Source organism: Anguilla rostrata, chromosome 5 (genome assembly GCF_018555375.3).
Source record: "Anguilla rostrata isolate EN2019 chromosome 5, ASM1855537v3, whole genome shotgun sequence".
Classification (NCBI taxonomy): Eukaryota; Metazoa; Chordata; class Actinopteri; order Anguilliformes; family Anguillidae; genus Anguilla; species Anguilla rostrata.
Window position 1 is genome coordinate 3,158,750 of NC_057937.1, and position 27,922 is coordinate 3,186,671.

At 44.2% G+C, this 27,922-nt stretch overlaps 1 protein-coding gene across 17 annotated transcripts in view; it reads left to right on the forward strand.

Moving 5' to 3' along the window:
• The window catches only part of ptprdb (protein tyrosine phosphatase receptor type Db), a 317,622-nt gene that overhangs the window by 96,572 nt on the left and 193,128 nt on the right, over positions 1–27,922 (forward strand). For all 17 annotated transcript variants that reach the window (XM_064334592.1, XM_064334595.1, XM_064334599.1 and 14 more), the window contains exons 4-5: positions 8,062–8,132; positions 20,551–20,595. The gene's annotated coding sequence lies outside the window, so the exon portion shown is untranslated. The remainder of the gene's footprint in view (positions 1–8,061; positions 8,133–20,550; positions 20,596–27,922) is intronic.

Here is a 27,922-nt window from a genome sequence, read left to right on the forward strand (position 1 = left end):
CCCTGTCACAGGGAGGCCTCCTGTGTTTGAATCGCCTCTGTCCGCCTGACGAGTGCAGTCCCTGTCGGGCCTCTGTGTTGAATCGCCTCTTCCGGCCTGAGACTGAAGTGCGCAGGTCCCTGTCACAGTGAGGCCTCCTGTGTTTGAATCGTCCCCTCGTTTCCGTCACCCGAGGTCGTAGCTGTGAGCAGCCCGTGTCTGTGCCGTTTTCCCCAAAGTTGTCCAAACAAACTGCTAGAAAAAAAAAAGTGTCTGGAACCCCCCCCCCCCCCGGCTTCCAGCCATGGAGGGCGGTCCCCGCGTCTGGCCCTGTTTTGGGGAAAGTGGGCCAGCGGCCTAAAGACCGGTCGCCATGACGGCAGGCGCTCAATCACTCTTCCCTCCCGCAGATAACGCCGCGCGCGGGGGTGCGCTCTGTACCGCCCGGCTCACCCCGCCAGCGGCAGAACTCAGGAGCCGCATTACTGAGCATGTGCAGACACCTCTGGAGTTATATAAGGTTTTACAGGAACAGAATAAAAGAAAGCAGGGCTATGGTAGTCTTTCTTATTCAATTGAAATATTCATCATCATCATCATCATCATCATCATCATCATCATTATTATTATTATTATTAGTAGTAGTAGTAGTAATAGTAGTAGTAGCAGTAGTAGTAGTAGTAGTAGTACTAGCAGTAGCAGTCATAGTAATAGTAGTAGTAGCAGCAGCAGCCGTAGTAGTAATAGCAGTGGAAGCAGTAGTAGTAGTAGCAGTAGCAGTAGTAGTAGTAGTAGCTGTAGTAATAGTAGTAGTAATAGTAGTAGTAAGATCCTTGAAGAGCGTGCCTCAGGATTGGGTGCTCTCCCATTCACAGTCTCCAGGATGCCGGAGGTGGTGCAGCAGTGGTCTTAGGAGTGAATTCATCACAGGAGGGAAGAGCTCTATCGTTAGTGCCGGTGTCTCTTTTCAGTCTCAACTCAACGGCTGCAAAACATGGCTTTGATTTTTTTATTTTATTTATTTACTTCTTTCTTTCTATTTTTTTTTTTTTTGGCATCGATTTGGTGTGTTCTATTTTCGGATCTCGAAAAGTGAACTTTTTCCCGTCGGTTTGAAGCTCCTGTTCTCAGCGAGGTGTGAACGCTGCCAGTGCATCACCGTGGGGGAATGCTGATTGGCTGAGGCGTGCGGCTTTGGGAGAGCGTTTTCTCTGCGCTTTGATGTGGTTATTGGGGAAAACGCACCGCTCCTCCCCTAATGCTGCACGTATCGGGCTTTATGAGAGAGCTCCAGGCTATCAGAGAGTGTTAGCATTGCCGTGTCAGGAACATGAGCAGTCGCAGGGACTTATAAAGACCTGTGTGTGTGTGTGTTTGTACGCATGCCTGTGTGTGTGCACACGTGTGTGCTTGTCTTTGTGTGTGTGTGTGTGTGTGTGCGCACATGTACATGTGTGTTTGTGTGTGTGTGTGTGTGTGTGGTTCCATTAATAAAATCCCAGGGAAGACTCTGCATTTATAAATCAACCGTACAAGGACTGTGGAGAGAAAGTGCATGGTACATCAAACTAAACACTTTTCCTTGAGATCATTCTTATACTCATTGACATATTCATTGCGGTTGTATATACATGTAAATTGATACATGTCAATTGCTCGTAACCTTCCGGCGAACCATCCTACCACAGACGACTAACAAACGGCAGCCTCACAGTTACGGCGTAGCGTCATGAATGAAAAACGGCGAGACAGCGAGCGAGTTCGCGATCGCCATTATACGGGAGGCGCGCCGTGCAGAGAGCACTTTGCATCTCCGCTGCGTATAGACGTATAGATCACTCAGTTTCATCAGGGACGCGAACGGCCGTCGGCAGCTGCGAGTTAACCGGTCTCCTGAAGCCGGGATTAAAATCGCGCGGGGCGAAGGTGCGCAGCCAGAGCCCCGCTCGCGCCAGAAAAGTGGGTCAAGGGAGGCGGCGGGATCTGCGGTGTAACAGCGCCCACTAGTGGCCGTCATCGAGAACTGCCGTCGCCGAAAGTCAAAGAGTAGGCTGCAAACGCAAACCTGTGAGCTGGCCGCCTCACTTTTAAATATATTGTGGGTCTCTCGCAAGGAGAAAGGCAAATAAATTATTTCAGCATACGGGGGTAAGAAGAAGAAGAAGAAGAAGAAAGAAAAAAAAAGGAATGGGTGCACCTGGAATTTGCATGGCCTAAAAATACCCTCTATCCTTCAGAGCCTCATAAATCAAGCGGAGACAGAGGGTCCCCAGACGTGCTGCCCTTTATTCACTAAAGTGATAAATTGATCCCAACGCAGCCAATAAAAAACAGCGCGGGGTAAAAGTACAAAGGTTTGTTCTGCAGATTGAAAGGATTTTCAGGAGCTCGCAAGGAGCGGTTATTTAGAATTTATTTTAGAGCATATACTGTATATATACACATGTAATTTTGAGATTTCATGCATGTTTTCATGAAGGCTGTAGCGTTTGGGATCATTAGAGATTGTTACTGCGGTTAAAATCCAACTAGATGGTCTGCTTCTAGAATGCTTCAGGACTGGAGACACAAGGAGGGCCCAGTAGGTGGAATAACTAGATTCGTAGTGTGCTTGTAAAAGCATCTGATAACCATACCTGCTGTATGATTGAAATCATTTTAATGACACAATGTGTGCATATACCATCGAGATCCTTTTGACAGAACTTTGCCTCATGCAGTAAAGTGAGAATCGTTGATTTGCAGTACTGAAGTGTGAGAATCCTTTTTGTCCTGTTGTGCAAATAACACACACATCTGCAGCAAACTTCACAGCAAACACGTGCTTAGATCTTCCATTCGTGAATAAGCATCGTGCATTTCCAAGGGTAACTTGACTAGAGTATGGCCACATGAAAGGGGACAGGGCAGTTCATATCCCAAATGGAAAAAACATTATTCAAAACCGTCACAATCCACTCAGTTCTTTTACGCATAATCAATTATCAATATTCTGCATTATCTTTCCGCTGAGCCGAGCCCAGAGGACACGCTCATGAGTTTAGAGTTTCTCAAGAGCCCTGAAGCCAGAGAGCCTGCTGCCCTTTTTTTTTGCATAATTCCTCAGCCAGCGCTTAATACTCCTCATCCTCCTCCTCTTCCTCTCCGGGCCGCCTGGACGTGGTGCATGAATGATGAAGATCCCGCCGCCGGGCGGATTTGGGCCGTCCTGTGGGGAGAGCGTGTCCGCGCCGATGGAAGACGGCCCAGATTTGATTAAAGGAAGGAGAGGCTGGACTCCGCCCCCCTCATCCCTCCCCCCTCCCCGTCCCCCGCCCCCCCCCCCCGTCTCCCTACCTTCCCACCCCCCCATTCGCCAGCGAGCGGGAGGAGAACCGCCCTTGCCGTGCTAATCGTCTGTATTTTGGGCAGGAAACGCGTTTGCGCTGCGAGAGAGAGAGAGAGAGAGAGAGAGAGACAGAGAGAGAGAGAGAGAGAGAGAGAGAGAGGCGCTACTGCCTCACACACGTCAGATGCAATATGACTGCCGGGCCCTGCTGGCCCAGGAGCCGTCGGGGACGGGCAGCACCGTGCGCTGTCATCAGAATGCTTAGATACGCATCCTGTCAAATGGCTTCACATTAATAATTCACTTTCGGTGCTGAGGTCCTACAGCTACTGTAGGTGATTAATGCATAAGCTGTCTGTATCTGTGTGTGTGAGTGCGCATGTGTGTGCGTATGTCTACGTGTATGCGTATGTACAGTATATATCTGTGCAAAGTCCAGGCTGACTTCAGGCCAGAATTGGCCCAGATCCGGCTCAGTGTCGCTTGATATCTGGGTATGCAATAGAACAATGAACAATGAGCACCTTGCAATTACACTAAGGTGGACTGAACAATAAGAACATCTTATGTTCCACGACACCAAACCTGGATTTCTTTTTTGTTGAATTGGCTAAAAGTTAAGTGGTCCATGCACAATATGGAAATGTCATAAATTTAATTCAGTGACCTCAAAACAAGATACATCCAATTTGCCATTTATTACTTAAATAAGATAGTCAAATCATTTTTGCATTATTTGGCAATATATACAGTATTCACAGGGGAACTGTGGAGTATACAGTAGCTGTCATCTTATAAAGATCAGTAGTTGTCTTATAGTATACTGTAAGTCACTTATCACTTTTTCCAGGTTCTGTTTCATTGCAAATATAGTGCAGGTGTGTATATATGTGCGTGCTTTATTGGTTATAAAATCTAAATATTATCAGGCTGGAATAGCAGAGGCGCAGGAGTGGAGTACGGTGAGAGAGATCCCAAATCACCGTACCTCAGCTGACTATTATTGTCATTTTATAATTGGAAGCCAGTAATTACATTTTTTCCATTTTCCAATGATCCACTTAATTAATGGCATTTAATGATGATGTTACATGGTTAATAAACGGATTTTCTTGTGCCAATTAGAAAGATTTTTGACGCCCGGCCTCTTACAGTAGATTGCAAGCGGCTGTCACGTCATTGGCTGATTGTGCCGTAGCACTGAGAGGAACAAGCGATCGCGTTCTCTTTCACAGGGTTCGGTTTGTAGCATAAGGAGGGAGAATCTCTTGCCGGAATGTTCCGTCACTGACAGAATGGTGTCAGCTAAAGATTCAATATTTAGCACCGATGTGTAGATAGCCGGGCTGCTGTAAATACACTGTGTCCGCTGGGTAAGCGCAGGTGTCACAGTAATAATTCTCCCCTGAATCTGGAAACTTGTTGTTTGCTCTGAACTTTAGTCCTCTAGTTGGTTACCCTAGATGCGAATACGATCAAGGATAATAAAAGAGTGGCTTCAAAGAGTGGCTTCAAATCAAATCACTTTTATTTGTATAGTGCTGTTTAAAAGGAAACTGTCACAAAGAGGCTTTGCAGGAAGAGAGCAAAAACGTTTCCCATACGAACCACTAATCCCAGAATGCATTGGTAATAATGAAGATGGTGAAGCCAGTGGTGAATGGTGGATGCCTTCTGACCGTAGTTCCTTGAAAAAGAGTTCCTGGAAGTATAGCCAGAAAGTGTCCACCAATTACTGCCTGGAATAGACCCTCACTTCCTGCCAGCGCATGGCGTGACAGGAAGTAAGGTCATGATTGGTGGAGGTCCTCATTGGTTTCTATCCCTAAATACAACATGGAAACATGGCCGCAGAACCACTTTCAGTGTCTCAGCTGGTGACAGATTGATTTCAGAATTTTTAGGATCAGTAAAATGACGTCTTGGGTGTGCTGACCCATTATGTACACTGCATACCAAAACAGTACTGGCAAGTACAGTAATAATAATAGTAATAATAATAATAATAATAATAATAATTTCATAGAAACCGTGCAGTATGTTTGAAGTTGAAGGGTTAAATATGCTTGTATTAGCCCGTTGCAAAAACACAGATAATATTCTCCATTTCATACGGATCATTAATCCAGATCTTCCATATTTAGAGCTGGCCTGGCGATGTTCGGTTTGACATGTGCGCTGTACCATGTGACACGCATTAGGGTTTTTGATGAGGCAAATTAATTTGTTGTCGTGGACGACGTGGCGGCCTGTGAAAGAGGGTGTTTGCTCGACGACGTTCTTACCGAGGCACGGGGAAGAAAAAGGGAAGCTGGAAAGCTCTGAAAGCTCGAAATACATTTCACAGTCATTATCGCCCTACTCAGCGCTGCTCTCCATCATGATTAGGCCACGTCTGCTTCCATTTCATGCAAAATTGAAAGCTCGACAGCTAAGTGATTTTCAAGTGCGCTGAGGGCTGCGTGTAGATTTACCTCAGAAAATCCCCCTGTCAATTTATGACGCCGAGCGAGCCTGCGTCTCTTTGCGAGTCTGGAGGAAATTCAGCAACTTTGACCTCAGCGCCCTGAATGATTATGTGTGCGGGACCTGTACAAGACCACCGGATTTACCGTGCGTGTGCTACGAGGTAGAAGAACCCTCCATGCACTGTGAGTGTTTCATTCATATTTATAAGAGCTGGAGTTGGCCTCTGTCTTCAGCACGTCAACACAACGATGAGAACGGAATACATGCAGATGGTGGAACCCCCCATACTGAGCCCCCCCCAACCCCCAAAGCCTCCCACTCCTCGCCCCAGGACCCTGACTAGGAGAAAGCGGTTTAAAAAATTAATGGGTGGATGGATGGATGGATACTTGTACATTTGCACATATTATATGTATATAGGATGTATTTACACTTTCTCCCTGGACTGGAGTATATGTTCAGCATTTTAACCTGTATGGCAGCGATGCCATGCCCAGGATCCTGTGACCGTCTGGTTATGAGTTTGTTTCCCTCACAGCCGCTACGCCTGTTTCCACCCTGGTGCATTAGACACGACAGATATCAGCAACAAGCTCTATGAAGAGCTCACATGCTCTAAAGGCAACTGCAGCACATTCTAGAGCATGTGATTCCTTTTAACAAGACTATTAATAAAAAGAAAAAAAGAGTCGCAAAAATGTACACATGCATTTTCATTTTAAAGACCTGAGGACAGTCAAAATGCATTTTCAGTTCCAGGCTAAGAGATCAAAGATGGTAAAAAAAAAACTGACCTCAGGCCAGTTAAATGGCACAGGCTGCTCTTGTCTTGTTGTCACCCCTAATGTCGTGTCACAGTGTTCACGCGGACACATAGGCGTGGAGATCGGCCAGAGGACTCCCATCAGCAGCTCCTGTGTACCTGAAGGGGAACGCTCGCTCTTACAGCTATGAGAGTGCAGTGGGAGCGGCGCTGCAGCAGCCCCCCACGCTAGCATGGCTAATTTATGAGCGCTTTTATTGCTGTAGATGGGGGTACATTAGATCTGCTTCCTGTGCAGCGGGAGCTCAGATTCTCTGAGTCATTAGACTAATTGAACAAGCTAATTAGCCGGTTTGCTTTGACTGACTTGGACATGTGTGTTGTTGTTCGTTTTTTTTTTTTTCTGGCCTAATTTAAGGAAATAATACGACAATACTTTGATCTTTTCGGTAAACATTTTATTTGCATGTTATGTAAATAATGGAAATGGGGACCCTCAGTGTAATGAAGGGGCGATTTCAGAGGAAACTCATTTGTAAATTAAAAACCAAGAATTTCCACTTTTTAAAAAAAGCTGATGGTAGAATATGGAACCATTAATCATGGGGAATAAAGGGAATGGAATTCAGTCTTATCTTTCTCTTTCTTTCAAATTTATCCAAATGTTTAATAACCACATGGAGTTGTATCTTCTCTGTGTAGCTTTAAATATCTTATTGCTTTATAATTGTGGATGAGTATAACTTGACTTATTGCAGTTTCTTCTGCTGATCGCATACGCATAATTCAGAATTTAGTCTCATTGTTGTTGAATACAGGGTTAGTTCGACTGGACATTCAAAGAGAGGTCAGATTAACAGCATACTAACAGAGATGTGGAATCAACAATTTCTATAACAGCGTTTTTGAATAAATATTTAGTGAATGCATTTTCCTGTAATTATCAGGATCCCCATTGACTGCTGTTTTATTAAATACGGTGTTTCAAAGGGTGTTTGTTTACCCCTGCGTGTCGATTACAGGACTTACCCCGCAGGTGTTCTCCCTGCGCCAGATAGAGCTCACAGCTGCCTGGTCGATGGCTCTCGGGGTTGAGTGGAACGGGTTGAGTGGGACAGGTTGAGTGGGACGGGTTGAGTGGGACGGGTTGAGTGGAACGGGTTGAGTGGGACGGGTTGAGTGGAACGGGGCAGGGGCTGGATAAGGCCTTCTCAGACCACTCTGCTGGGGTGCTCTCGATTTTTCGGGAGCCGGTGGGGGGAGGGGGGGAAGCGGAGAAGGCAGTGACATTACATCTGTGTGTGTGTCTGCTGTGGACCCCCCGATCCAGTGGCCAAATAAATCTGTCTCTCTGTTCATACAGACATGTGTTACTGGATAAATGTATTACCCAGCGTTACTGGAGACCCTGTCTGCAGTACAGTACCTCCTCTTTTGAGTTAGCATTTTGCACCGCGGTGTAACCAGTGTAAACTGTGTAATCACCATTTCAGTGTTTGTTCCTCTTCTGCTTTTTTTACAGGGATTCCTGAGGAATTTTACTCTTTCATGCTGCCGGTCTGAAACAGTCCTGCTGACAGCTTTCTTATATGGGTAAGAGAATGATGTGATGATGACGATGATTCTTCTCCTTCTCCTTATTTTATTTCTTCTTGTTCTTGTTTTTCTTCTTGTTGTTCTTGTTCTTCTTCTTCTTATCAATGATAATGATATTCTACTTAGAGAACTGCAAATGGACTGTTAAATGTTGTTTTGAACTTTGCATGGATAAAGTGCTAGACTTTTATCAGAGTTGCTCTGCCACAGTCCATAAATATTTCTGTTAGTTTCTCATTTCTGCGGAAACGTCTCTGTGATTATTAAATGAATTATGTGCAGCCTGTAAATGCCGATGCAGACGGGTGAGTCTGACAGCGGCGTTAGCGCTCGTCCATTAGGCGGGAAACGGACGGCGTTTTCTTGGCTGCATTTTCATGATTGTTCCACTAGGTGTCGACAAATCAAACTTTTAAATCCACCGTTTACCGATTTGTTTATAATAATCCCATTGCTAGCGCCGCCATCATTTCACATAGTATAAGTGTTGCTTATAAGGTATTCCCTGTCTTAAAAAAAAAAAATAATAAAGAAATTCTGTACAGTCCAGCTTTTGCAATTGCAATTTTGCATTTTGCATTCATTTACACTGTAAAATGTCCAGTGTCAATTCAACTCATATAGAGGTTATATGAGACCCACGGGGACCGTATGCACTCTATTAGAGTGAAATGTACTCAGTAAGAGTGTACTTGACACTGAACATTTTACCGTTTGGTGATAACTCTGTATCGCGCTTCCTTGCTACACCTGCCCTAAAAAAAGAATGATCTATTCTTTTAATATACCTTCAGCCGTGCTCATTCAGATTCAGGTCATATCCGGGGTGTGTGATTTATTGTGATGCAGCTTGAAGATAACCTCAGAGGTGAGGCGTACAACACAGCACCCGCCACAGAGTCACCCCCCCGCCCCCCCACCCCGCCGCCCCAGTTTAAATTATTACTGCAGCTCGGCCTTCTCTGTTATTACAGGCTTTTCGAACACAAGTAGTAAATGTCATTTCAAACTTGATTATCATAAACCAACCAAAACCGAACGCCATTCTGTGTCCGTTAGCCTTGCCTGTCGTGACCTATGACCCTGACCAGGTTGACGCCTTTTTTCTGTAAGCAGCTTGAGTGGCAGGTCAAACATTCTTCCTAGTCAGCCATCGTTAAATAATTCAGCGCTGGCCAGTAAAATCGCTCAATCTCATAAACCATGACTTCCATTTCCAGAACCTCTGGAGATAGAGCATGTGGGTTATGTATGTCTGTGTTTTTTAAGTTATTGAGGGTGAGGGGTCAATGTCTGCCACCCTACAGATAGAGAGAGCTAGGGATGGTGGGGTATCTAACAACTTAGCGGGGTGTAGATTTGGCTTCAGAAAATTATTCCATTTAAAATTTTGGCTCCGCTCCCGGATTTTCTTCAATGTGCTTTTGTTCACTGGCAAATTCAGAACCTGAATTAAATTCCCTTCATTTAAAATACGGAGCAAAAATTTTGGTTGCTGAATGAATTTCACTTCAGACACTCTCTGCTGCTGTGTATTGTTAAATATGGTGCGGTGCACAGCCATGTCAGATCCAGAAGTGGGTATTTATGTTAGCGTGCGCCGCTAGGTCCCCTGCCTGTTGCCTGGAGACAGTGTTCTTTGCCAGAGGTTCCACAGGGCCGGACGAGGTCAGAACCAGGGAGAAGATGGCTAAGAACGGGCTGAACGGCCAGCAAAAAAAGACTCTGCCCTCACATGGGTCAGGAAGTTGAAGTCCAAAGTGGCAGAAAAAGAATCGTGTAGTTGTTCTGCTTATTTGGTGTTGTGCCTGAAGTGTCTACGTTTAGAGTCCAGATAATCAAAGAAAATGCAAATAAATATATACTAACATGAACTCTAGAGCAGCACTATTAAAGGTCCACACACCTGGATCCATTATGAAATTATACAGGGAGCACAATAGACACAATGGGACCCAGCAGAAGCCCTGCGGTACAGAGGAAAGCTCCCATTCTCCCACAGCCAAGGGAACAGTCCCGGCATGCTGGACACCAGCTGGCTCATTCACCGCTTCCACGGAAACACAGCACGACTCAACAATAGCAGAATCGCGTGAATAAAGGACGGAGATTAGCTCAAGTGCACCCTTGAAGGCATCTGGGAAGGCTTCAATGAATCGGGCCGTTGCTGTGAAGTGATGATCATGAGGTAAATCGGTACCTGTGTGCAGATTATTAGCAGCATTGCCATTGCTGTGCATTTCTCCAATGACTAGCCATGACTAGCTAACTGGACGAGCATGGCCTTGAATTAGCAAGCCACACAACGTTTTCTTTGCATTCATAATAATGGTTCCTCCAGGTGGAAGATCAAGCTAAAATGTGAACTCGATTCTATTTGAATTCCATCTCCTACTTTCCACAGATCTTTTCCTCTGTGCCAAAGGGGATATTAAGCTAGTTACTGTCCATTACCCACTTAATCAGATGTGTAACCATGCAGCTATCTGCTATCTGCTCTTCCGTGGAGTTGGTTAAAATGAAAAATAAGAAAAAAGAAAGTTCATTAATATTATTATGGGACAAATAATAAAAAAAATTTCCAGAGGAAATACTCAATTTCTTCATAAGTGGGAACATTTGCCAGCATATTGTGAGGTTCCACATTAGATTGCCAGCATATTTATGTAACTATATTCACACATATATTTCCATTCTGTTAGGGTAGGGTGACCATTTTCATTCTGAAAATGAAGAATTCTGAGAGGGTCGTGATTTTCGAAAATGCTTTTTGTGGCAGGTGATCATATCACTGGTGACAAATTAAAACATCTCTAAAATGGAGACATCATGGCATAATTGTTTGTGAAGAACTTTTCAATAAATAATGAAATACATTTCCAAAGACATTCATATGTCACTGAAATATTAAGCTGTTCAAATATTAATTTAATAAAAGTTATAACAGCCGTATACGAGGAAAGCAATGTCATTAATAATTAAAAGCCACTTAGGGACTTGCTATTACTATGGCTAAGTGCTGCATGACATCAGCATTCGTTTCCTTGCCTACGTTAGCCTGTCAGCTAAAATTAAAATCAGCCTGAACTGAAGAATCATACGGTAAAGACACTCATCCTCCCACAAGGCACAGGGGCTTTCTGGGGCAGCCTTGAGACCAAATGATGGCTTTAGAAGCACAGCCTCGTGCCTGGTAGTCTGCACTGCCTGGTTACTGCACTGGTTACAGCAGATTGACTGATTGACCTGCCATCTTTCCAGCCCCTACACCAGCTTTCTCTCAGTAAGCGCTCTGGCCAATCAGCTTCTGAAGGCTGTGAATGGCCATTGCAGCTGACACAGGGTGGTCTGAGGTCACAGACGGAGCTGTAGTCTCAGGCAGTCCTTCTCAAAGTGGGAGGGGGGGGGGGGGGGCGCTAAGATGTCTTATTACCAAAGGACTGAGAAAGTTTGACTACTAAAAAAAAGGAACATTTCTAAAAGCACTACACTGTAAAAGGACTGTAGAATGCTGTTGGGTTTTCATTTGGTTCTGGAACCCAGGTGTCGCTGGCCATCCTCCCTGCGATTGTGACATCACAATGCACCGCACACATCACCTGTGACCTCACATCAACACAGTGGAAAATTAAATAAGCAGCATTCCAAAGACAAGGATGAGCGGTAAAATGACTTTTATTTACATTATAAATGGGGCCACAAGTAAAATACACAGTAAATATTTCTGGCTGGTGTATGCTGCTGTCCCCGTCAGATTCAGTCCCAGAAATAAACGCAACCCAGGCCGAAAATGCACCATGCAGGGAAAATGACCAGAATGTTTTGAAAGTTTTCTGTCATAGGCAGACGAGCTTCACTTTGAGGGGCTGACCACCGGACTGTCAACTAGGAGGATTTTATTGTTGTCGATTTTCTTTACACACTGACAGGTGTTTGTTCTTCCTGACATTGATTTATTTATGTCGGGTTTTCTCCCAGAAACAAAAAGCTGCTGCCACCTCTGGTGCCAGCTGAGATGTCCATAACAGACAGATTTAGTCACAGTGAACACCCACAGTGTGAGCAGTTTTAATGAATCCACATAGTTATGTCATGCCTTTGTTACGCCATCCAAACAATTCTGCCACACACTGCTAGGATTCGCACGCGGTTGGATTCTTCATATCTACGTTTGATGCTTCCTGTGAATGTTGTGTGTTGCACGCCAGTCACTGGCCAATGACGTTCATATGCGACCACCAGAATGAATCAATATCAGCTGGTAAGAGATTGGCTGTGGGATAAATTGGTTCCGTCTGCTTCTCCATATGGATATTAACCCTTTAAGGTGCATGATCAGGAATATGTGATCGGAGTGCTCTAAACTGAACATTCTATTGCTGTGTGTGTGTGTGTGTGTGTGTGTGTGTGTGTGTGTGTGCGTGTGTGTGTGTGTGTGTGTGTGTGTGTGTGCGTGTGTGTGTGTGTGCGTGCGTGTGTGTGTGTGTGTGTGCATGTGTGTGTGTGTGTGTGTGTGTGTGTGTGTGTGTGTGTGTGTGTGTGTGTGTGTGTGTGTGTGTGTGCGTGTGTGTGGTAGCATGGGGAGTTGAATGTCACCTAATATGGCTCCACAGCAATACTTGAAACTTCATTCATTGCTCCAGCAGCCTTTACTGCAACTTTTGTGAAGAGAAAAAAAGCCTGAGAAAGCTGAAGTGTATTTTTAGGAGATTACTTCATACTCGTATGGACACTAATCTGAAAGGAAAACTCAATGATGTGTTTCATGTACTGTCTTTAATAATGCAGCGCCGTGTACTCCACAAAAGAGCAGGAGACAAGACTGCAATGACCGAAGCATGTTCTCATCTCACACACGCACGCAAGCACACATACACACATACACAAAAACACACACTCACACACACACACACACACACGCACACACGCACGCACACACACACACGCGCACACACACACCATTTTCTGCTTGAGTGAGTTAGTTGTGGAAGTGTTTGATTGGCTCCAGAAGATTTCCACATTGACAGCACATTGGAAGAGTGGCCTAGTTTTGGTCATGGACTCATTGACTCCTGGGAAGGAAACAAGGAAGAATTCCGCAGTCAGCCGGAATTATATATACAGCGTACCCCACAGGGCTGGGGTTTGAGTATGAAACAATAATATATTAATATTATAGCAAACTGTAGAATTGTGTCGAAAAATCAAAAAGTGAGTACACTTTCTGATGATGAGTTTGATGGGGGTGGGAATTAGATTTTGTGCCACTCACATCGTTGACATGTTCCAAGAAATAGTGCTTGTGCTCACAGCTCCTTGACTGCTTTATAAAAGCACAGGGGGAAAAAAAATAGAGAAACTGCTTTGATTGGGTGTGCCATCCTCCTTGTGCCCCCCAGGGCATATCCCTGCAGGGGTATAATGAGCCAGTTAGTGCTCTGCGGGGGGGGAGGGCGGGGGGCACGTCCGCAAGCTCGTGTCGACCGCGGCGGTAATCAGAACGCATCCAGCCTGAAGCTTCGCGCGCGCACAGTCACATGATCACCGGCTCCAGCTGGGATTTTCCCCCACTGCACAATCAGCTTAGCGGGTTTACGTTTGACAGGAAAGATAAGCACATAATCTAAAACAAAACAAAAAAAAAATAAATGTATTTGCAATGTTATTGTGGCAGAGGAGTTGAGCTGATCTTTACAGTAAGGTAAACCTCGACTTTTCAATTCGGTATTAATCCCATTTTCAAAGAGGCCCTGTCTTTTCAGCCTGATTGTTTTTTATGAAGGATAAATTAATATTGTCAGTTGCATGCTGCAATTTCGAATTAATTTAAAAAAAAAAATTATTTATTTATTTACAATGTTGATGTCAAGGTAAGGGGGCAAATTAATTGAATTTGGTGTACAATATGCACCAGGAAAAAAAAAAAGGCAGATTTTTTTTTTTTTTTCCTAATCGAACGGCTCAAACCTCATAAAAAATAAATGTTGCGTCTCTGGAGAATCACCCACTGAACTTCATTTGACCTGTTTCAAGGCCAGAGCTTAATCTGGACCGATCAATGTATTCACAGCTTTCACAGCTTCTACATGTCCATCGCATGAACTTTGCTACCGATGAACCATTTAGATTTAACAAAACAATCATTTAGATTTAACGAAATACTTAATACAATCCACACAGCTGACTTAAGAAATACTGCATATATATAAATAGGCACTACCCTTTCGAATATATGCAATATAAATATAAATAAATACAATTTGAATATTTATTTAAATAATATTTATATGTATTGATTAATTTAAATGTGTATCTTTAATACAAACAAACAGTATGTCACTTCTTCTTCAACACTTTTTGGTGATTCTCAAAATTGTGGATCTGCATTTGTAAAGAAAACTGGAAATAAAAAAAATATTTGAGCACTTGCAACTTAATCAGAATTAAAGAGAAACATTGACTGATTTTCAGCATCCCAGCCAGCAAAATCTAGACTAGAGGGGTGTAAATCTAGGTGAGAGATGTTTTGACATAAACAGACCTGGTTAACCCCAATATACTATAGCTCAGATTTTAACTGGATGAAGCTTTTCAACCGAGTGTAGCTCCGGGTTTTCACCTGAACACCTAGACGGCGTTTCACCGACATCTCACCACAAAACTGTTCACTGGGGTCCAACAGAAGATCGCAGTGTGAAATCTGGCCAATCACTGCCCGTATCTCTGTAGGCACTCTGCATGCCCATTTTAATTGGCTGTTGTTGGAGCTGGCTGTTGTAAGGTCATAGTTATGGAGTATGTTAGAATGCACAGTATAGAACTTTTTTTATTCAGTTTTTACCTGATATAAAGTGGGTGTGTAATGGTGGTGTTACTTGTGTGGTAATCCTACAAACGTCCTGTGCATACTGGCATCGCCCTAAGTATTCTGTAAACCAGATTTAATATGCAGGACAAGATACAATACTTCTGTTAAATAATTATTCACCAGCAGATGGCAGTATTGTGATATGATTTCCCCTTTCTTCTAAATTCATAGCAGTATGTTTCTCAATGCGTTCATCTAACGGAATTTTTGCTCTGAAGATCCACAGCTGCTTAATTTAAAAAGGTTTTACTATGGGCCTTGGTAACCAGAAAGTGCCTGATTATACTGCAGTATATTGAAATATTGCAGTTTATTTATAATGGGAACAAAGTAAGCCTATATATCTTATTACTCTATTTAATAAATCCAATTTCTTCAAATGCTTTGCACCTGCAGAATTTTAGGAGTCCTCTATTAAAGCAATAGTATTAATACTAGTATTTTTAAGCATGCAGGTAGTCTGAAGTATTTTAGATACGCCGAGAGGATTCATTGGTATGAACACGTGAATTTGTGCCAGTACGGATTATTAAAATTCCCCTTCGTTTTTAACGGGTGCGCGTTCCTCTGCTAGCATACCTGTACAGAGCCCAGTTCCGTACAAAGGCATCTCTGTTCCGTACGCGCGGCGGGGGGCGTGTCTGGATGCGCAGGAAAGGGAGCGAGGTGGAAAAGCGCGTTCGCTACATCAGCCCGAGTATACGGCACGTGAGCTTAATGACAGATGCAGTTGTCGGCGAGCAGCTGCCAGCGTCCTGACGGAAGCCGCGGAGCGTGGGCGGTACGTGACAGGGCCAGGGGGGGCGAGTCTTCATGGGGATCCGTGCGAGCACTTGGGAGGGGGGCGCCGGCTCTCGTGACACACCCGGAGCCGCACGGGGGAGGACATCAAAGCGAGACGTTTGGTCTTTCGAAAGGGCTGCTTTCTTTAGTCTACCAAACAGCGGCTTCCTAATTGAAACCTTTCGGTTTGCCGTTTTTTAATTAGGGATGTTATGGTTTGGGTTGTGCGGATCAGGAATATGTGATTTATGTAAGCAACCGCTTAGACAGTGAGTCAGTAAGAAAACACTGGGCAATGTTTTCCATTATTTTTTAAGAAAAATCCATTCTCACCATTCATTCATCCCAAGAGTTGCTTTTGTTTTTTTAGAGGGCCAACTCCAAAAGAACTTTATAAAATGTGGTAGGCCTACAATATCCTTGTGAAAATTCAGTTTTATCCCCTGTAGGGGTCGTGAGTCTCTGATCTTAATCCCAAAAACCATATTTATTATACTATGCTGAAACATACACATCGAGGGGCATTTAACAAAAATAAAACAATATTTGGAAAACATTTTCACATGTTTTTGTCAACCAAGAAGACAATGTCATCCGAAGACAAAAATGTCAAAAAATGTAAATACTTACCCTTTTTTTTCTGCCGGGTCTCTGGGGTGCGTATAGAAGGACATTTTAAAGATGGTCCTAACTTCAGCTCTTAGGAAAACCGGTGAAACGGAGGAGATAAGGGACAGAGAGGAGGACAGGGAAGACCAGACCAGTCTGTGAATCTGAGGAACAGACAGCTACAAGGGTAGAGTCCGTCTGTAATCTCTGTCTGTAATCCCAGCCGCAGGTGCTCGAACACCCCCATTTGACCCAATCTGAGCGCGGCTACTTTAGCCTTAGGAGTGCTGAGGATGTATTAGCAACGTGTTCGCTTCACTGCCATCACCATCATCTTTATTTAACGAGCGGTGGCTCTTAAAGTGTTGGCGAGTGCCTGGAGTCACTGCTTCGCAAGTTCTAACGCGGCGTGCCGTGGGAAGATTTAAATTAATCAGAGGTCTTCCGCCGAGCCAGTGCCTGCTTTGGAATGCGAGCGGAAAGGGCTAATGTGTCCAACGTAGCGAGCGTGCTTTCAAAAAAAAAGAGCTTAGCTCAACCACCCAAAGTTCCCTGGGAGCTGTGTTCTCTCAGAACACGCCCTGCCCCGCCCCCGATGCATTTTTAACTCCCCCCCCACCAAGGTCAGCAGGATTACAACGCGACAAGTCGGACAAGACCATTATTTTTAAAGATTCAGCGCAGACGCGCGGGATCCGCGTGCGTAGCCTCACCTTCGCTCGCTGACCTTTTCGCGGAGGGGGTGAGAGCATAACAACGCCTTCTTTTGTGTCTGCTTTATGGTTATTGCTCTATCGCGGCTTAAACAGGCTGGCGTGACAGCGCTAATGGATTTCGGGGGGGGGTAACCTACGGTTCCCGATTTGCTCAGCTGCGTCCCGAAGTCACTTGCGCGTGCCGGCAGCCGATGATGAGGACAGCTCTTCATTTTCCCCCTGGCCGAGCACAGTAAAAAAACTCCAAAGTAATCACTTCGCCTTATCCCCACCGCGCGCGAGAGAGAATGGCTAAATATGCTCCATCGCTCGCCCGCCCGCGTTTTAGCGCCTTCCAGTGAAATACAGTAGCGTGTAGCGGCTCAAGGTAGGGCCAGCTGTGCGTGATGGCTCTGTCAGTATTACCCGCGCTAATTTATGTGTGCCCCCGCCCCCCCCCCCCCCACCTCCCCCCAATGCGTATGGCGTAAAACCTTTAAAATCTTTTAACTGATAACTATGACCTTTTCAGCCATGTCATTTAAAATAAATTTTTGTCTAATTGGTGTGTACCCAGTGCATTCATTCATACACATTTACTAATTAGCATCTTCTACATTAATGGTAATTAGGCCCCGGCTTTAATTAGATACACATGCGGAATTATATTTATGAGGTAAAATATTGATTGAGTGACCCTTGGTGTCCTTTGACACACAAGCACAGTGTAGCCCTGTGTGTGTTTTTTTCTTTCAAGGGTGCTGATTACTGAGGTCATGTATGGTGTCACTGTCCATATGAACATGGCCTCTGGTATCTCACAGTGACTGGAGTAGACAGGAAGGGTCCTTAATGCACAGCTGCTTGAGAGAGTGTTTGGCTCTTAATGCATTTCCCACGCGTGCAGTAGTACTGTCTTTTGCTGCACGTTTTTCAAATGTGTACTCTTCCACTGAATGTGCAGCATGCACCTGCAGCATGGTGGTGTGTGTGTGTGCGTGAGTGAGTGTATGTGTGTGTGTGTGTGTGAGTGAGTGTGCGTGTGTGTGTGTGTGTGTGGTGTGTGTGTGAGTGTGTGTGTATCTGAGTGTGTGTACTTGTGTGTGTGGTTCAATCATTTGATCTAGACGACAGTGATAAACAGGCTTTTTGTTGATTGTCACGCTGAAACTGAACAGGTCTCCTGCCAGATGTTGGTTAAAGTCATCCTCACATTAATTTGTCTGTCTTCTTGTGTAACTCACTGAGTAATTGTGATGAAAGTGCAATGATTGTTCAGAGACAGTCAAATGTCAGCGGTTGGCACCCTGTTCCAATTGCCTATCAACTTATTCCCATTATAGTATACTGTATGAAGGGCATGTTCTTGGCAAAATTTTAATTAGAATTTCTTGCAGTTATCAAAACCATCTCTCACTGAACTTCTACAGTGGGCAGAAGCTATAGCACAGCATGTATATCCTAAGATCCAGAAATCTGAAATGTTTGTCCCCTGTAGGGGACATTTAACTGTCACTGGTCTTAGTCTTAAGAACCGTATATTCTACCATGCTGAAACCCACACTACAGAGAACATTCTGTAAAAATAAAATCCATACTTTTCTGAAAATATCTTCACTGCAGCATGCTTTTGTCATCCAGGACACTTTGATATTTCGGAGGTAGTGTCAATCACACGCGATGCTGAAATGAAGTCTTGAGTAATCGGTTATTTAAGATTTCACAGTGCTTTACAAAAAGGCAGGTGTTTTTCCTGTATGTCTTTCATGGTCTGCTCAGTTGTTTTCCTTTGTCTGAAATAATCGACACACTAAAAAAAAAGCTTTTTTGACATAATTAGTGTCTGTCTTCATCGCTGCACGCACATCGAAACGTTCAGTGTTCAAATCAACTCTGACAGTGTTCTTTTTTTTGCCCAGTTTGAGTTTCAGTAACACACAGCATCCTACTGTTCAGGCACATATAATACAGCCCTCTACTTCCCTCCTCAGCCACCTTTCTAGAAACATCCACCCCCCCCCCCCCCAATCCAGGTAACACACAGGCCCAGCTTAGCATAGCTTCAGCCGTCTGCCAGTGAAGAGTACAGGCTGCTTCTCACTTGGTAATGTGTAACCGAACGCATTCATATATATTTTTTTCATTTTCACCACTCATGCCACAAAACTGTTCAGAGAGACTGAACGTCCCCCACATCTCTCCTCTGCATCTTTATTGCTAATATTCAAGTGCACCCAGGAGAGGAAACTGCTTTATTTTTCTGCAATTGCCTAAAACATTTCCTGCCCCCCCCCCCTTCTTGGGCTGCACAAGAGCCTAATCATGCACTCTAATAATGTACTGTATGTCCACAAGCCTGTGTGTTCACAGAAACGTCTGCTCGTGTATTTAGGAGGAAATACCCTGAGATAGCTCCTCTTGCAGTGTTAATACTCATATCACAATGGCTCGTTTGTTCAGCAGCTCTGAGGAAAATGAGATGATGGGGTTTTTTTTTAATTTTTTTATTCGTTTAAGCAGAACTCGATCGGTAATTAATTAATACCCGAGTGATTTCACCTTCCAGCGAGTTTGGATAATTTCCCATCCCCCGAACCAGACGCGCTTCATTAATTAGCTTTATTACAAAGGTACCATTCTCTACTTTCTCAGTTAAGCCTGTAATATTCGGCTTAGTCAACACGGGAAAGCCTCCACCAAGCATTTGATGAGAGAATATTTAATATTAACGGCTAATTTATAATTTTAGGTTTAAACGAGTTAAATCGTTTTTTTTTTTGATTGCTTAGTCATTATGCTGAACAAATGTAAATGAACAAAGCTTTTATTAGCATTTAAGCACACACGTATGCGCCACACTCACACACACACACACAAGTACAGTCACACATACACACACACGCACACATACACACACACACATACAAGTACAGTCACACATACACGCACACATGCATACACACACGCAAGTACAGACATGTCGGTTTCTCCTTATACCATGTCATTCAAGGCAGGAAAAGGTCACGTCTTTATTCTGATTGGCCAGTAAATTTTCACACCTAAACGACGTCTCACATCTAATTGGCAAGGCCTAATCAACCTCATTTCTGTCAAGCACTGTGCACCTGAGTTCATTATTTCTTTTGTCAGCTACTCTAAATCACCTGCACACAGATTAGTTAAAAGATAATGGTTTTTGCCATTTTTGTATAAAAAACCCCTTAAATTAGCCGTTCGATAAGGCTTTTGCATGTTTTCACCTTGAATCCGGTAAATTCAAATCGCCCCCCGCCACTCGGATGTCGAGATTCCGTTGCTGGACTGGTAACCATGACTGTGGCACACCTGTTAAATGAAGCAAACTTCTATTTGTGCAGTCCTTTGTATAATAGCATTGCTTAGTCATTCGCTGTGAAGCCACTCATTCACAGCAACGTTTTTTTTTCTTCTCTGCTTTCAGTTCACTCTCCTGGGATGGGCGTGACAGGATGATCTGTGGAGGAAGGTAAGAGTGTGTCTGAACTGCGTCTGCATTCACACACTGCAGGATATCGGAATTTATAAACTAAAAGGGGGTGGTGGGTTTTTGGTTTGTGTGGGGGTTTCCTGAGGGAAAATATTATTTGTACAGAATCTGCTATGGATTATGGGTAATCTGGAAATTTTATGACAATCATTAGATGGAATTTGTGTTGGGAGAAAAATATATGCCACCAAACTAATTCTGATGTAGAACTCAATAGGGAAGACTCAGGGAATTTGTTATGTAAATGAAGCATTTTTTGCTTGTTGTTATGTCGCACAAATATGCTTAACGGGCCTCAAAATGGCCTCCACTCAGTGTTTCTCGGTTGATGTTCTGGCGTAACGGAGGTGGAGGCACGCAGAGGGACTGCGGTGATTCAGAACAGACAGGGTTAATCGCAGCTGCATCAGAGGCATAATTATGGCGCGCCGCACCGCGGGTGCTCCAGGACAGAGGTAATGGGAGCGCGGCAAAGGAACAATGGGTTTCCCGCGGCTCCAAATCACACCTTGCCCGAGCGAGCCGTGCCCGCGGCCTCCGTGCCCTTTCCAGCCCCGCTGAACGGGAGGCCGGCCGAAAATGAGCAGCTCTCCCGGCCCCCGAACGCCAGGGTGCGATGAGTGACAGGTCAGAACTGGGGGGGGGGTTGCCATGGGCAGGTTCTTAGCAACAGTGTCTGCAGAGCATTGACCAGTGCGCCTTGAGTAGGTCTGACCACTCCTCTCTCAGAAGGTAGCGTTATAATGCAGGGGCGTGTGCTACAGTGTGGTTTCCTAAATGATCTATTCATTCAGAATATTCCCCAGAACTACATTCAACAATTTTATGACCTTTTCAGAAAGCTACGCTAGCAGGCTTATGGATGTATTCGGTGTTGACGTCATTCTTTTCGAGCTACCATTCAAAAGGAGTCAGCCCTTCAATTTTAGCTTAAATTTTTTTCTCAAGTTCATATTATAGATAATTAAGATTGTTTCCTCACATTTCAGATGACATCTCTGTTGTGATTGAATGTTTGCACGCAGCTAGGCCGATCATGGCTAGCGTTCGCAGTGGCTGAGCTTGGTATTGATTTACCAATGCAAAAGGAAAAATGTCCTGAAAAGTGTTATAGAATTACAGGGGTTCAAAGAAAAAGAGAAAAAGAAAAGAAAAAAAAGAATTTTGGCCAAGTTTAATGGCGGCTGATTAGACCTGCTGCGCAGGATAAGGTGGAATCTTTCAAGCGACGAGCGCAAAGGCGCCTAATCAAAGCATTTCTAAAGCAACCGCAGTTCTAATCAGGGTGTGTATAAATAATTCAAACACAGCCCAATGGTGGGAAAAAAAAAACACACTGATGAGTGTAAAGCAAAGCGCTGGTTTATTTTTGTGTTGTTGGGTTGAGTCAAGGGGGAACTGATTACATGGGATGTGTGTATTGTGGCGTTCATGGTAATGCAGGGTAATCTCAACCTTAGTGGCGTCCTCCATCAGCCAGGTCAGATATTTATCGATTTCAAAAAGTGAAAAATGAATGTTCTCATTCAGCTCATTATAAATTAAGATAAAAATGTATTGTGTTGATAAAGTTAAAACTGCAGTCATCAGTTCTGTCTGAGCTACACTGTATGTGGGTGCGCAAGATCAGCAGGTGACCTATACAGTTTTTATACAGTGATAATTTCATACATTTTATAAAAAGCATGCCCCCTCTCCTTTTGAGTGAAATTAGTGAAAATCTGGAGTGGATGTAAAGGTGGCACCCGCCATCTTGCATCGGCTGCACATTTATCAGACTTCACGTTTCAACACTTTCCAGTAGACGCTGTTAACCGCAATGGCTTACAGAGATTTAAAAAAAAAAAAAAAATTAAAATTAATACATGCAATCAGTTTTATTCAGCTGGGCGCTTTACCGATGCAATTCAAGTTAAGTTCCCCGCTCAGGGGTACAGTAACAGTAACAGCGCCTCCACTAGGAACAGAACCCAAAACCTTCACATCGCAAAGCCCAGTTCCCTACCCATAATGCTACGCTGCCAGTCATCTGTGGATTACCCACTGTGACAACCAGTCTATTATAAATAGGGTTATAGTCAGTCGGCTGACTCGACTCTCTGCATATGTATGAGCTCACAGCACTATGGAATATTAGGCGTCGTCAGACATCTCCTTCGGCCGTTTACTGAAATTCACTCTGGTGCCAGTTTGAAGGAGCTGGGAGTCTGTGGAGGGAGCGATTTCAGACCAGGAGTGAACAGGAGGACTGGTTAGTTTGTTCGGTCATGCCCAAATTTTCGACTTTAGCTGGAGGTCCTCTCCGATGCAAATTAGACACGTTAAAATGATGCCGCATTATTTATTTCATATTATTGAGTTACAGCTTAAGTAGCTTTAAACCTGGACGAATGTCAAGCACGTACGCAATATGAGAGTAAAATTTATTTTTAAAAAGTTAAAAATAAAGTTTCACGGAAAAAAGTGTGTTCGCTGAAAAGTTTCCGGAGGCGAGAAAGATACACTCTTCTTTTCAATCTTTAATTTCTCTCCGGTGCCCCAGTACAGCTGGCTTCGCGGACGGGATACGCGGGGGAAAGCTTTCTTAAATAAAACATCACTTTTCGGTCCAGTAAGCACAAGGTAATGTGGGACCGAAGGGCCATTCATGTGGAATAGCTTCTTTTTTTTTTTTTTTTTACTTCGTGACATCATCTTGAGAAGTGCATCTCTTTTCAGAAATTTAGGGCCATGTTTCCCCTGCTCAAAAATCCCCAGTATTAGTACTTTTTTTTTGTAATGGATAAAATATGCACATGGAATGCAGCCACTCATTATACGAGAATGCAGAAAGTGCCCTGCAGTGATCATGTTCATTATGAGTGCATTGTGCACACACCAGCCACTGTGTGTTGAATACATTGCATACATCTGCATTGTGAAAGTACACACACACTCTTACACACACACACATACAAACACACGCACACACACACAAACATTTTGATCTGTACCATTCGTTAGCAAACATAAATACACGCTTGAGAATCTATCCCCCCCCAAACTTGTGCTTTTAAATAACTTGCGTTACACAAATAATTGGCTTTTCCTTTTCGGTATTGAAAGGCTTCCAGTGACGACTGAGGCTGAGCAATAGCTCCCAAGCTGTGAGGGTATTCTCTGTAGGAGACCTACCATCTGCAGCGCTCTCACAAGCCCGAGCCGCACGAAGCAAACAAGCAAACATTCCCCGCGGCTGCTGGCTCCGAGTCCAGGTCTGACTCCCATGTCCGCCCGGGCGCTGACACTTTTGCGGTTTTTGGACGAACGTTTGCCCGATAAACAAGTCAGACAAACGGCCAGCCGCGCGCCCACTCAAACACCCCCACTCACACGCGCTCGCGCACACACAGTGTATGTTCCATCCATTTTATGGTTCTTTAAATCATTAGGTTTATGTACATTCTCTTATATTTCCGATATTACAGAAAAACATTTTAACAAACGTACATATGAGTATGGATATTACAGCAGTCTCTGTGTAGGAGTAATGCAATGAAGTAAAACTGATGTATCGATTGATAACTATTATTTTCTATGATAGGATGCAGAACTATGATTTGTCTGTATTTAAACTGTTTTCTGTTGAGTTTTAGCAACGACCGGATACTGCCATTAAAGTAAATTAAGAATTTACCATGTGTGCATTTGCTGTTCAGTGTTAACACAAACCAGGTCTTTTAGCAAAAGCAAAAAAGACACGTATTTTTGAGGTTGAGGATGATGGTGGTTTGATCTATTGTTGGATATTATGATTTGAAAAAACCCCTGGGTTCTGGTGCTTAAATTCTATGGCGGTGATCTTCATTCCTGGTCCTGGAGGGCCGCAGTGTCTGCTGGTTTGTGCTGTTACGCGGCACTTAATTGATCAATTAAAGCGGTTGATTACACGGTTAACTCACCTCACCTGGTTCCTCGAGTCTGAATCGTTTGCTGATTTATACGGCGAGAACAAAAACGCAGCAGACCCTGCGTCCCGCCAGGACCAGGAACAAAGATCACCGTTCGGTGGCCTTGAAGAACAATCAATTCTAAATTCGATACATGGACAATTTACCCATGGTTATTTTTTTATTTTAGCGCAGTTAGTGCATCGATGCGCCCCCTGCTGGTCAGGCAATGAAGGTTCAGGTTTTCATTTAGCGGTGATTACTATCGCGTACCCTCTGCATTTTCCCTTCGCCATTATAATTCTCATAAGTGATTAAGTGTCAGATAATGCGCAGATGTTCACGATCAGTTAATCAGCATCTTTCATTAATTGCGCTCGGGATAATTATCGAATAACGACTTTGATTATTTCCAGGCATACCAAATTGTATGCTGAACTTTCTGGCGAATGTCAATAGCTTGAACGATTAGATATGCATGAGGGTTATGAGGTCACATGGGCTGCGGAACAGGAAGAGGAACGGATAAACGGTTTTATTGTCCTACAGTGTTCATCAAAGCTTGTTTTATCCTTTGAGATAAAAATGCAACCCATAACCTGTTTTTGGGTTTACACACATTTTCAGCATTGTTATGGAGTAATGCTCAGTTAGGTAGTGTGAAGGGATGTGGGTGAAATATTAGGTCTTAAACTGGCTTTATTTTGATATTAAACATTTGATATTAAAAATTAATCATACTGTATTTATGATATGTAACCATATGGAGCACTCAAGTCTGCATAGATGCACCACATTAGCGGATAGGAAGAGTGAAATGTTAATGTTTCTCTACACTGAGTCAATTTAGATGTAAGTATGTAAGTAGATGTAATTTAGATGTAAGATCTGCACCTGTGCATGATGATTAAGAAGGGGAACATCCCTGTGTGTGTAATCACAGAGGCTAACCGTGTGCGGTTGCTCATTTACATGCGTGTGTGTTTCCACACGCACACGTGCACCTCATCTGTCATGGATTCAGTTGTGCAGTCATATTTGTTTTGCGGTTTTATTGCCCAGCTAGAGTGTATGCCATAATATCAATGCATATATTTGGCACGATGAGTATTTTTGAACATCATTTTATGTTATCGTATTATTGGCAATATTGTTACATACAGTAGGCTCATCCCATGCCTCATATACACACAGTGTGCAAGCTGTAATGTGTAACACAGAAGGGCTCGATATCAGCCAGCTGGACGTTTGGACGCAGGCATAATGTTGTGACAGAATGTGAAGGTGGTAGTGGGGTCAGGCGTGTTCAGGCATGTTCAGTTGTGTTCAGACGTGTTCAGTCGTAGTGGAATTCCTGATTTACTCCTGCCTGGGGCTGTGTGGCTGTCTATAACTGGGGTCGACCTTTAACTCGATTTAACCCTGTCCCAACAGCGGTGAACTGCAGCGACACTCCAGCACACTGACTCACACGTACACACACACACACACACACACACTGATCACAGTTCACTCACACACACACACACACAGATCACAGTTCACTCACACACACACACACCGATCACAGTTCACTACACACACACACACACAGATCACAGTTCACTCACACACACATACACTCCCACGAACACTCACAAACACCCTCCCACAAACACACATGCACACTCACTTTCATATGCAGTTTGTCTAACGCTAATTATTGAAAATCCATACTCTTTCCTGTGAAACAGTTATATATATATAAATCGTAATAAGACAGTGCTGAAAAAAATATGTGACGTTCCCTTCATCACGGTGCATTACAGTTCAAAACATCTTTAGCCCAAAGTATTACTGCCAGAGCCTCCAGCTGAATGATAGCTGAGAAAATCATTTGCGAGAGATCTTGTCAAGTAGACAAAGCCTTACCCCAGGCGAGGGGTTCTGCAGCCCGGCACGTCAGAAGAGCTTTGGATGTCTTCCTCCCGATAATACCCAAAAGATAAATTTAATTGCACAAGAACAAGACCTCCAGCAAAAACATAGAACTCTTTTTCTTTTTACTGTGTACATATTCGGAGACAATGTGCTTATTATTAAAGAGACGTTCGCAAGTGTGGAGAAGCTGCAGAGTTGTTATGCTGACCACACTGTGTTTGTGTTCATGTATGTATTGATGTCGACCACATACTCACCTTTCAGTCGGGGTTAATATGAAATAATTAAAAAATATGGTCAATAAGTTAAGCCAGCCCCCCATGACCCTGACCAGGATAAGCGAGTATAGATAATGGATGGATGGATGGATGGATGCCTCTCAGTCTAACCACAGAAAATTCCACCGACACAGAAGAAGGAGAGAGAACCCGGCTGAAGATGAGCGGATCGCAGCGTTTCTTCGTCTTTTGTTTCCTAATCGCAACGATGAGTTTCGTTCGGTGAGCATCGAACTTGCCGAACTGTCGAAGTAAAAAAAAAAAAAAAACGGAACTTTTTTCTTTTCTTTTTTAATTCATTCCTTCCTTCTTTTTTCCGCTTTTTAAGTGGGAGTTGAGGAGGAGAGCTGATTGAAGGCGGGCCTTTATCTGCCCTGTGCAGCCGTTAGCCGGAGCCCGGTCCAGCCGGGAGAGTTCTCCCGCGCAGCAGGAAGCGCTCTGTCACCGCCTCTGCCATCGCCCAATCCCAGCAGGCCTCGCTGAATAATAGAGCAGGGCGCGCGGGCACCCGACCCCGTCACTCTCTCTTAATAGAGCGTATCGATCGCGCCCGCCGCCGCCGCCCGCTTGGCGGCGTCGCGCGGAAACCTGGAGCTGAACCGGCAGCCCCCTCTGTGTTGGGACAAAGCCAGCACTGTGTGTGTGTGTGTGTGCGGTCACAGACCCTGGGGCTGACTCAGGGACTGACACAGCGAGCGTATTGCATGACTCTTTGGTGTGTGTTGGGTCTGGGGACTCAGACTGACACAGCGAGCGTATTGCGTGACTCTCTGTGTGTGCCTGGTGGGATCTCACTGGCTGAGGGTGTGAAATGGGCTCTGCCACGGCTGACAGGGCAGTCAGGGTAAACTGTGGAATTATGGGGGATTCACACACAAGGTAGGGACTGGGCTGAGGTGAACACACAGACAGATATACACACACACACACACACACACACATATTTGCAATAAGGCATGAGAGGGCATGGAGTATGGTGTGTATTGAGTAAGGGTTGGTGTGTGGTGTGTTTATATTGGTGACGTATGCACAGCTGACAGTCCTCACCCCAGATATCCCCAGAGCAGCGTCTCTCAGTGCAGATCTAATCACCTCTGCTGGCCTGCTGGGGGGGTCACCGGGGGTCACTGTACGATGCAGGTGGACAGTCACTGGAGGTCGTGTGGGAGAGGAGCTCAA